General features: G+C 54.5%; 1 pseudogene; it reads right to left on the bottom strand.

The window, feature by feature from the left end:
• Nucleotides 1–4,754: 4,754 nt before the first annotated feature.
• LOC147733268 (uncharacterized) lies at nucleotides 4,755–8,625 on the bottom strand (annotated as a pseudogene).
• Between the last annotated feature and the right edge of the window lie 510 nt (nucleotides 8,626–9,135).

Below are 9,135 nucleotides of genomic sequence, written 5' to 3'. Positions count from 1 at the left end.
TCAGTGGGCACAGCATCAGGGCAACCTGTCCGACCACATCCTGATCTCGGAGGGCACTGTGAGCCAGTTGCAGTGGTGGCTCACAAACCGTGATTGGGTCAGCTGTAGATCTGTCTTTCTCCCCCAACCGGAGCACGCGGTGGTGACAGATGCCCCCCTCCTGGGATGGGGGGGCCACATGGGAGAGAGGGATATCAGACGCCCCTGTTCTCCGGCAGAGTCCTGGCTCCATATCAACCTTCTGGGCTGCGGGCAAGCCGACTTGCACTGAAGGCATTCCTTCCCTGTGTCCGGAGAAGTGTAGTGCAGGTGTTCACAGACCATACCCCCCCATGTGGTACTGCAACAAACAGGGCGGGGTGGGGTTGTGGACCCTCTGTTAGGAGGCTCTACGCCTCTGGCAATGGCTGGAACACCTGGGCGTCACCCTGGTGGTTCAACACCAGGCAGGTTCCCTGAATGCCAGGGCGGACGAACTCAGCCACCGGTGCATGATGTATCACGAATGTTGTCTGAACTAAGACGTAGCGCATGGTCTCTTCCAGCAGTGGGGAGAGCCTTGGTTAGATCTATTTGCCACTGAAGAGAACGCGCAATGTCATCAGTTCTGCACGTTTGAATTTCCAAGGCGGCACTCGCTCGGCGACGCTTTTTGTCGTGAGTGGAGCTGCGGTCTGTTGTAAGCCTTTCTGCCTATACCACTTCTGCCCAGAGTGCTGAAGAAGATCAGGCGAGACCGGGCCCAAGTCATCCTTGTAGCTTCGGACTGGGCACGAAGATACTGGTATCTCAGGCTACTCAGCATGGCAGTCGATCCTCCAATTTGTCTGCCTCTTCAGGAGGACCTTCTGTCGCAGCAGCAAGGGACAGTCTTCCACCCGAACCTGTCCAGTCTGCACCTACATGTGTGGAGATTGAGCGGCGACAGTTGAAGCCATTTGACTTGCCTCCTGAAGTCTGTGATGTGATTCTGGCAGACAGGCGTCCCTCCACAAAAACGGTATACGCCTGCAGGTGGAACAAATTTGTGGCATAGTGCACAGCAAAGTCTTTGGATCCTCTCTCTGCCACCCTTTCAGAGGTTCTCCTCCTCCTTCTGTCTCTTGCCCAGCTGGGCTCTGCTCTGGGCACTATCAAGGACTACCTCTCAGCCATTTCAGCCTTCTTAAGCCTTCCTGATCAGCCTTCTCTTTTCAAGTCCCCTGTTGTAAATTGATTCTTGAAAGGCATCACACACATGTTTCCTCCTGTTCCCTTTGTGATGCCTCAGTGGGACTTGAATCTTGTTCTAACATATCTGATGTGCGCTCCCTTTGAGCCACTTCTTAACTGTCCCCGTTGTCTTCTGACTCTTAAGACTGCATTTCTGGTTGCCATCACCTCTGCCAGGAGAGTGAGTGAGCTCCAGGCTCTATCTTCTAAACCTCCTTTCCTCTCTGTCCATCCGGAATAAGTTGTTCTGAGGACTCGTCCTACTTTCCTGCCCATGGTAGTCACAGCCTTTCACATCGGGCAGTCCATCACTTTGCCCACCTTCTTTCCGCCTCCGCATCCCTCGAAGGAGGAAGAAAGGCTCCACCGTCTGGACCCAAAACAGCCATCTCCTTCTACCTAGACCGAACAAACCAGTTCCGGGTGAACGACCAGCTCTTTATTTGTTTTGTGGGCGCTAAGAAGGGACGGGCGATGCACAAGCGGACCATCTCTTGGTGGGTCGTAATGTGCATCAAGGATTGCTACTCTGTGGCAAAAAAGGAGCCTCCTGTTGATCTGCGCGCCCATTCCACTCGGGCCACGGCGGCTACTACTGCCCTGGGTTGTGGAGTCCCCTTGCAGGACATCTGTCAGGCAGCTACGTGGGCCTCGCTGCACACGTTTGCTAGGCACTACTATTCTGGACAGCCAAGTCCGGAGAGATGGCTTTTTCGGCAGTTCCGTTCTCCAGAATTTTCTGGTGTGATCTTGGTTCGCAGACCCACCACAGGGGTTGGTATTGCTGGGGTATCTATCTAAGGAAATTAATCTAACACTAACGTGTTTCTTTCAGATGCACTAGTTACTTACTTTTGGTAACGATATATCTGTAATAAACATTAGTTAGAGTTAGATTCCTTACCGCCCCACCCATCCTCCCCGATCTGTGAACCGATATATAGGGTTAAGGACCTACCTTTCAGGGACCTAGTTTCATGGCACCAGTGTCAGTTTCCATCATGGCTCTGCGTTACTGGCGTGGAAAGCTATATACAGAACTGACGTCAGCACGCGAGGGCGGTGTCTAAGTACTTCAACTTCATTCCGGCGTTCACGACGCCGACGACAGACGCGGAGCCACAGACGACACCTAACGATGGGCAGAAGTACTGCTGACGAAAACTTTCCGGATCCAGTCTGACACCTGGGGGTAATTATAAGGTAAAGAATCTAACACTAACTAATGTTTCTTACAGATATATCGTTACCGAAGGTTAGTAAGTTGTGCGTGGTATGACTGTGATGTGTGGGATACTTGGGTGCCTGTGTGGAAGAGTGGTGACAGTTGGAGATGGGCTGGGCATCAGGTAGGCTGCTCCTAGTGAGGCTGGTGTAGTGCCTGAAGAGACTGGTGTTTAAAGAACATCATACTATAGGACAGATGTACATATTTAATGTCCTGCAACTAAGAAGTTAATAAAGAAATTCTTCAAAGACAACTCGGCTACCTGTGGTAAGACACAACATATTTTGGCGACAACCTGGACCAAGATTCATGCGTGATTCAAGATACAAAGTCCATGGTATGGACATGATGAACCTGAACCCAAAGATACCACAAGAAACAAAGAGTAAAGCTTCAATTATAGAGCTCAAGGCAAGCCAGCTTCACCAGTGGCGTGTCAATGGGCAGTCCCAGCCTGGACATGGTCCTATGGTCTTTTAAAAATATTTTTGCTACAAGTGGGTAACTGGTGTGAGTCTCACTACTTTCACATGTGTGATCCAGCCATATCGTTCTGCAGAGGTACGCATAGTGTCTATGGCTTCCTTAAAACGGGAGTTTAATTTTCGAAAGTCATCTTTGATGTCACCACAGAAGTTTGTCTTTGCAAGTGCCCTGGATAGAGATGTTTCTTCACACTGCAACAAGTGGCTGCACTAAAGGAAAATGTTTTTGTATTTTACATTGATTTGAGGCAAATAGGACTCGGTGTCAGGGCGCGGTCGTAAAAGGAGCCACAAAGGAGCAACTTGGTTCAGTACAAGTAAGCATGTAATTTTACATGTGTTATCAAGATGCAACATTGCGCAATAAACAGACCACGCAGTGTCAGCGTAAAAGGCCATTTTATTAGACCAGAACTGCGAATCTGTACATAACAGTAACATCAACAATAACAGTAACAGCAAACCCACACTCACACTTCCCCCCTCATTCGTTTGATTCACTCCGCTTCATCACCAAGCCCTAGAGGCTCCAACCACCTTTCTTCTTGCCCCGAAATCACCGTCATCCAGCCCCCACTCGTTGCGTCATTCCATTCACGCTTCTATCCGTCCTATGCAAACTCCCCCCCCCAAGGGATGGGTGTGCCCGCTCTTGACCCCCTTGTCCCTTCAAATCCTGCCTACAGCAGCTCTGGCCTAAACTGGCAACGCTATGGACCGACCCAAACAACCACCTCCAGTTGCCGGGTGGGTGGGTGGCCTTTTGATCTCCCTCCCGATGGTGCCAGGCACAGAAAGAGGAAGTTCCCTTTCTCCCCCGCGCTTAAATACCCACCTCCTAACTCCTCCCCTTCCCCTACCTGGCCTATCCCCTGCGCGAAAGACCCCGGGGGAAGACTAGTCTGCGACTCTGCTTCCCCCGGGGCCCGGCATCGCGCAATAAACAGACCACGCAGTGTCAGCGTAAAAGGACATTTTATTAGACCAGAACTGCGAATCTGTACATAACAGTAACATCAACAATAACATTAACAGCGAACCCCCACTCACACTTCCCCCCTCGTTCGTTTCATTCACTCCGCTTCATCACCAAGCCCTAGAGGCTCCAACCACCTTTCTTCTTGCCCCTCAATCACCGTCATCCAGCCCTCACTCGTTGCGTCATTCCATTCACGCTTCTATCCGTCCTATGCAAACTCCCCCCCAAGGGATGGGTGTGCCCGCTCTTGACCCCCTTGTCCCTTCAAATCCTGCCTACAGCAGCTCTGGCCTAAACTGGCAACGCTATGGACCGACCCAAACAACCACCTCCAGTTGCCGGGTGGGTGGGTGGCCTTTTGATCTCCCTCCCGATGGTGCCAGGCACAGAAAGAGGAAGTTCCCTTTTTCCCCCGCGCTTAAATACCCACCCCCTAACTCCTCCCCTTCCCCTACCTGGCCTATCCCCTGCGCGAAAGACCCCGGGGGAAGACTAGTCTGCGACTCTGCTTCCCCCGGGGCCCGGCATCGCGCAATAAACAGACCACGCAGTGTCAGCGTAAAAGGACATTTTATTAGACCAGAACTGCGAATCTGTACATAACAGTAACATCAACAATAACAGTAACAGCAAACCCCCACTCACACTTCCCCCCTCATTCGTTTCATTCACTCGTTGCGTCATTCCATTCACGCTTCTATCCGTCCTATGCAAACTCCCCCCCAAAGGATGGGTGTGCCTGCTCTTGACCCCCTTGTCCCTTTAAATCCTGCCAACCAGTGAACCCCCTGTAGGGTTGTTCACTGCCCCACCCCCTCACAGGGCCGCCCATCCGACACCAAGACCCCATTCACTCCCTGCGACACCAGATAGCCTCGTTCCACAACTTGCTCACCACATCCCGCATCTCCATCATGTAGTACGCATTGCCCAGCTGAGACAAGTGCACCCCGTCATCCCTAAAAACTAACGGTTCCTCCAGTCGAATCCCCGCATGTGCAATGACCTTAATGTCCCTGTCCGCACAGTAGAGTCCCATCGCCCTATTGAGTTTCCTCTGAGCCTTCTCAATGGCTCCATGTTTCACAGCCCCTCTCCACACTTTCCTGGGGACCAGCTCTGTCCAGGCAATGCAGGCCCCGCAAGCCTCGATTTCAAAATCTCCAAGTCCCTTTGCATGAGTTGTAACAATGCCAATCCAGACAGTTGCACCAGGTCATTTTCCCCCAGATGAATGATCAATAAATCCGGGCATCCACTCTGTGGGACCATCTTCGCGAGCCAGGGCAGTAGTGCCCCCCATCGCATACCACTCCTTCCCCACCATTGTACCTCATGCAATTGTCCTTTCAGTCCCAGGTTACGGCCGTAAACCTGCTGCTCCGCATATTTGGATGCCCAATGCACGAAGGAGTGCCCAACAATCCAAGTCACCGTCCTACCGCCCGGTCCACCCACGCAACCTACGAAGAAAAAGATGTTAGAACAAGCAAAGAACAGTGTGAAACAACCAACCACCTGCCTGGGACCAACCTACTTCCTCACATACCTCTCACAACATCGCGACTTCCAACGCCCAATCTTCTTAATCATATCCCAGGACCAACCCAACCGGGCCGCCGCAGTTGCAGCCCCAATGCGAAAAGAGTGAGTGCCGAAACCAGCCCCATTCATGCCCAAATGCCTCAAGGCCATACGCAACACCGCCAACAACTGGCCAGCCGTCACTCTCGCACCAGACGCATGGCAAAAAATCTCTCCACAGCGCACCCCACCCGTCCCCAGGAAAGTCCGCCACTCCAAAACTGGGCAAACCGCCCGCCAGACTCATTCAACCACACCCACTTGCCCCTGCCCATTTGATCCGTTTTGGAGCGACTCAGCCAAATACCCAAGCGCCCCGCATCCACGCGAACCTCCTCAAACAACCTACCCGCCCCCCGTCTCGTACCCAACAGCTCAGACACCCGGACAGCCCCAAAAAACATCCACACCATGCACAAACGAAAAAGACCCACCTCAACCGGGTTATAACAGCATTCCGGCAACACCCCAACCAGCCGAACCAACAAGTCAAACATCACTGCCTTTCGCAGCCGACCCCCCCTAGCCCCCCCGTTCCCGACCCCAACCCCGCAACATGCGAGCCAAAATCACATCCCTGGTCGGGTCAAAACCCAGGAACAAAACACAGTAGAAAGATATCCCTGCTAACTTCCCAGAGATCGTAGCCGCAGTCAACCCTCGGTCCATGCAAGCCAACACGTAACCCCGCAGCCCCTTCACCACAGTCGACTCCCCGCTCACGACACCATCCACCGTCCAGCCCATGAAAGCACTAAATTCAGACCATGCCAAACGATAAGTCCTCCTCGTGGTCGGAGCCAGCGAACCCTCCACCAGACCAATCATCCTCACTCCCCCAAGGCCCAGATGCCGGCCGACAGCTCGGTCTTGCAGGTATCCGCTCCCTGTGCCAGGTGTTGAAACCGCTGCCACTGCGAATGAGACAAAGCATCCGCAATGTCATTATTCGCCCCAGGGACATGCTTAGCCCGAAACACCACATTCAGCTGCAGGCACGCCAACATGAACCTACGCAACAGCCGCAGCACTTGCAGGTCCCTTGCCCTCTGATGATTCACCAGCTCCACCACCGTCATATTGTCGATGTGGAAGAGCACAGACCTATTCTGAAATTCCTCCCCCCACACCACCAGTGCCACCAGCAAAGGGAAGAACTCCAAAAAGGCAATGCTCCTGCTCTGCTTGATCCAGGAGGCCGACCAGCTCTCCGCACACCACCCGCCATCCCAGAAAACACCAAACCCCGCTGACCCAGCCGCGTCAGAGTAAATTTGGCATTGCCAGACTGCCCTTTCCTCGTCAAAGTCCAAAGACACGTCATTGAAATCCTGCAAGAAGGTGATCCATGTCCTCAAGTCCGTCCTCACCCCCAAAGAAATCCTCACTCTGTGATGCCGAAGCACTGTCCCCGACATGGCCATGCCGAGCCGCCTGCAGAACGTCCGCCCTGCCCACACCACCCTGCACGCAAAGTTAAGGAAACCCAGAAGCCTCTGCACCGCCCTCAAAGGGATCCGCCGTTCCCCCACCGCCCAGTCCAGACATGCAAGAATCTCCTTCACCTTGGTCGCAGGCAGGCGCGCCAACCACTGCACCGAGTCCAGTTCGATCCCCAGGAATGTGAGGCAACAGCTGGGACCAGCCGTCTTCTCAGGCACCAAAGGCACCCCAAACTGCAAGGACAAAGCCTGGAACCGCGACAGGGCCCTGCCGCAATCCCCCGTCTCCGACCTCCCTAGGAAGAGGAAATCATCCAAGTAGTGGGTGACTTCGCGGCACCCACTGACCCGCACCATGACCCACTGCAGAAAAGTGCTGAAAAGCTCGAACAGAGCACATGAGATGGCACACCCCATGGGCAAAACTTTGTCCACGTAGATGGCCCCCCCAAACTGCATACCCAAAAGCGAAAAATCCGCCGGGTGAATAGGCAGGAGACGGAAAGCCGACTTGATGTCACACTTCGCCAATTCGGCACCCGGCCCACAAACCCTCACCAGGGGGATCGCATCGTCCACCGACGCATACAACACTCTTGAGTCCTCCTCTGCAATAAAGTCGTACACCGATTGACCCTCCGGCCACGACAAATGGTGAATCATTCTGAACTCCCATTCCTCCTTCTTCGGCACCACCCCCAACGGGGAAATGATCAGGTCCAATAATGGCCAGTCAGTAAACGGGCCAGCCACCCTTCCTTCTGCCATTTCCTTCTCCAACTTTGCAGACACCACCCCCGGCAATTCTTTTGCAGATCTCAAATTCTCAGCCCAACGACGTTCCCTGGGACCCTGGTAGCCCACTCTAAAGCCCTCCGTGAACCCCCAGAAGAGCCGCGCCGCGGCCTCGCGATCAGGGTAGCACGCGAGCCACGGGGCCATCGCCTCCACCCTAACCGGAGTAGGCGCCCTTCGGTCCAGGCTGGCCCCGCCCCCTCGCGTTCCTCCACTGCTCAGAGGGGGTGGTGAGCGTGAGGCACTGAGTAAGGGCATGCTTCCCGCCACACTTCGAGCACTCATGTTTGAACTTACAGGGGTACCTGGAGCAGTACCCCCGATTGTAGCTCCAGCATTCCCCCGTGGAATAACCCCTTTGCTTGGACTGCTGCCCCGAGACAATGGTGCTGGGCACTGTTCCACCCCCCGCCCCGCCTTGGGCGGGACGCGGCGGAAAAGACCGATACACCACCGGCAAGCCACTGGCCGTATGGGCGGACGCCGTCGAGTGCGAAGACGCCATCCACTGCATCCAAAGCTCCTGGTCCACCTCCCCCCAACTCTTCTCCGGATTCGCGCTAACCCTGGCCCGAAACTCCTCGTCGTAGCTTAACCAAGCAAACCCCCCAAACTGCATCTGGGCCTTGCGAATGATGTCCATGTGCTTAAACAGCGCAATCGCCCGGTCCAGATACTTCTGGCAATAAACACTGGCATAGATCAAGAAAGCAGACGTCCAATTCTCCATAGTCACCGGCGCCCTAGGGCGCCTCGTCAGCTCCCACTTCTCCTCCTTAGATCCCTCCTTGGCCTGCACCTCCCGATGAAGTAACTTAAAACATCCACAAACTCGTGCTTCCAGATCTGATCCTTAAGTTTCTCTGACAAATGTGACCCAAGAGGCATCGCCAGCCCCATATACGGCAGCTTTTTAGGCACCTTCACCCCCTTGTCTTCTTTACCATCACTCTTGTCCGTCTGCACCCCCAAAGTAACCGACTTACCATCCACCTTCTTACCCTCCACCGGTGGATCGCCCGATGGCTTCTCCCCCTCCCGCACAGAACCGTCACCCACACCCACTGACCGGCAGGTCCGCTTCCGGCCTTCCCCCCCCCGCGGAGCGTCATCCCAAGCTGCCCACCAGGCGCCCTCACCTGTGAGTGCCGGCGTCCGCTCCCGAGGCCTTCCTCTGGACTCCGTCCCCTGGACCGCCACCGATCCGGCCTTCGTCTTCGCCACCGTCTTGACCTGTAACACACCAAGGTCCTCGTCTCCCGCTGCGCCGCCTACGCCTTCCAAGTCATCCCGCACCTCCCCGTCTTCCAGCTCCTCACTCTCAGCACTATAATCCAACTCAAGCACCGGTTCCAGATCCACACCCACACTGTCCACCTCTTTCACCGCACGCTTCACACCCTTCTGCAC

The sequence above is a fragment of the Lissotriton vulgaris genome, chromosome 2_1 (assembly GCF_964263255.1).
Source record: "Lissotriton vulgaris chromosome 2_1, aLisVul1.2, whole genome shotgun sequence".
NCBI lineage: Eukaryota > Metazoa > Chordata > Amphibia > Caudata > Salamandridae > Lissotriton > Lissotriton vulgaris.
This window is presented reverse-complemented; position numbering and strand designations above follow the sequence as displayed.